This window comes from Schistocerca serialis, unplaced genomic scaffold, assembly GCF_023864345.2.
Source record: "Schistocerca serialis cubense isolate TAMUIC-IGC-003099 unplaced genomic scaffold, iqSchSeri2.2 HiC_scaffold_1162, whole genome shotgun sequence".
Classification (NCBI taxonomy): Eukaryota; Metazoa; Arthropoda; class Insecta; order Orthoptera; family Acrididae; genus Schistocerca; species Schistocerca serialis.
Window position 1 is genome coordinate 180,001 of NW_026047362.1, and position 2,500 is coordinate 182,500.

At 57.4% G+C, this 2,500-nt stretch overlaps 1 non-coding gene across 1 annotated transcript in view; it reads left to right on the forward strand.

Moving 5' to 3' along the window:
- Window positions 1-1,866: 1,866 nt before the first annotated feature.
- The window catches only part of LOC126433188 (small subunit ribosomal RNA), a 1,910-nt gene continuing 1,276 nt past the window's right edge, over window positions 1,867-2,500 (forward strand). Inside the window, exon 1 of the ribosomal RNA XR_007578304.1 lies at window positions 1,867-2,500. This exon is cut by the window's right edge and continues 1,276 nt beyond it. This is a non-coding gene — a ribosomal RNA (small subunit ribosomal RNA).

Below are 2,500 nucleotides of genomic sequence, written 5' to 3' on the forward strand. Positions count from 1 at the left end.
CCTATATTGCGCCTTAACCTAACCTATATTGCGCCTTAACCTAACCCACGTTGCGCCTTAACCTAACCCACGTTGCGCCTTAACCCAACCCACGTTGCGCCTTAACCTAACCCACGTTGCGCCTTAACCCAACCCACGTTGCGCCTTAACCCAACACACGTTGGGCCTTAACCTGCTCTGTAATTGTCATACGACGCGTTAAATTAGTGTAGTGTTGCCTAACTGCAACCCCCGCAATATAGTTTGCTACTCGCACTGCCCGGTCCCCAGAGTATCGCTTCATGTTAAACACCTTGCAGCTATACACTGTAATGCGGACGGCAGCAGGACGTACATGCTCAATGCCCTTCGCAGTTGTTCATTGGCATTCGCATGGCGAAGCACAGCCTACGTTGTGGTACGGCTTGTGTCAACTGTCCGCTGATGTTGTACGTCCAAATCACACACTGTACTGCACATTGGTCCTCATGTACTGAATGATACATCGTGGTACATGTGTGACCGTACCACGACTGCGCCAACAACGGCGAACCATACGGTCCAAATATTGTGCACTCAGCTACGTGTCGTCTCCCTATAAGAGCTGGATTGCAGTATGGTATGCCGTGGATGGCGATCACCATGAGCCGTCTGTTGATGTAGTGGCGCGTGTTGTCAGACGTAGTCGTCTCTTCTCACACACCGTGATAGCATGGTGCACTGCGTTCCACATCTGCGACATGCGACAGAGGCCGGTTGACAGTCGTTCGCGCAATGGACATCGCATACGTACGGGGGCCACCTTCCACGTGTTCGCGAAGCGTGCACATGTTGTTGCGTGTATGTGGGCAGACATAGTGTGTCGTGACACCTGACACAGGCATGCAACAATCGTTGAATTTGCAAATGGCGATGGACGTCTACGTTTGCTGGTGACGTTACGCATATGAAGAACTGGTAAACCGTTGTGGTGCGGTTGTTCTCGCTAGAGGTGAATCAGTGATGGCGACGATCGGTTGAGCTACCAACCGGTTGTTTCAGCGATACCCACCATGCCCACGAACGTGAATGGCATGTGGGTGTGAAGCGATACGCGGCGGTGGCTGGGTGGGACCGTCCCCGGCCGGTGAGGGGGGGCCTCCCGGCGTGCTGGCCGCGCGGTGCGTGGGCGCACGCGCTACAGCCGGCTGGTGGGGGCGGCCAGTGGCAGGCGCGCCGGCCGACGGAGGCGGCAGGCGGCGCAGCTGCGCGCCGGCGCACCCTGCACGCGGCGCCGTGCGGCCAAAGTAGGTCCTCGCGGGCCCGGTGCGAAGCGCGGTGGACATCTGCAGTGTGCTGGTCCGATTGAGGACTGTGTGCGCTGAGGATGCGCCGCCGCCCGGCGCTCGGCGCCGCGACGCCGTCTGCTGCTCGGTCGCCTCTGCGGTTCTCGCAGGTGGATTGTATCGCAGCTGTGCGGACGTGTTGGCGCGTGCGCTGTGCTGGGAGAGTTCGCTTCGGCACCCAAGTGGGGCTTTTGTCCTTCTGTGGCGCTGGCGTTGGAGCTGCCGGCCACCGTAGGTGGCGCGTGTTGTCTCCCGCCGGCAATGCCACGACAGCACGCTCCCGGGCCTCTGTCGGCAGCGGCAAGCTCAGTTGGGAGCACGGGTGGTCGCACCTAAAGCGTCTACTCGCCAAACTCCGGGCGATTGCGCCTCTCTCGAACCCGACCAAGTACTTAGGACGGCGCTGCGCGCCGCCGGGACCTGAGAGGGTTTCGAGGTGTATTGTGCAGGGGAGCTCAGCCTCCTCCTGTTTGCAGAATAATTGAGCGGACGCTTGCGTGTTCGCGCGGGCTCCCGGGACACACTCCCGGGCGGCCGGCTGCTCAGCTCTAGTTGACGCAGCTCCCTGGTTGATCCTGCCAGTAGTCATATGCTTGTCTCAAAGATTAAGCCATGCATGTCTCAGTACAAGCCGCATTAAGGTGAAACCGCGAATGGCTCATTAAATCAGTTATGGTTCCTTAGATCGTACCCACGTTACTTGGATAACTGTGGTAATTCTAGAGCTAATACATGCAAACAGAGTCCCGACCAGAGATGGAAGGGACGCTTTTATTAGATCAAAACCAATCGGTCGGCTCGTCCGGTCCGTTTGCCTTGGTGACTCTGAATAACTTTGGGCTGATCGCACGGTCCTCGTACCGGCGACGCATCTTTCAAATGTCTGCCTTATCAACTGTCGATGGTAGGTTCTGCGCCTACCATGGTTGTAACGGGTAACGGGGAATCAGGGTTCGATTCCGGAGAGGGAGCCTGAGAAACGGCTACCACATCCAAGGAAGGCAGCAGGCGCGCAAATTACCCACTCCCGGCACGGGGAGGTAGTGACGAAAAATAACGATACGGGACTCATCCGAGGCCCCGTAATCGGAATGAGTACACTTTAAATCCTTTAACGAGTATCTATTGGAGGGCAAGTCTGGTGCCAGCAGCCGCGGTAATTCCAGCTCCAATAGCGTATATTAAAGTTGTTGCGG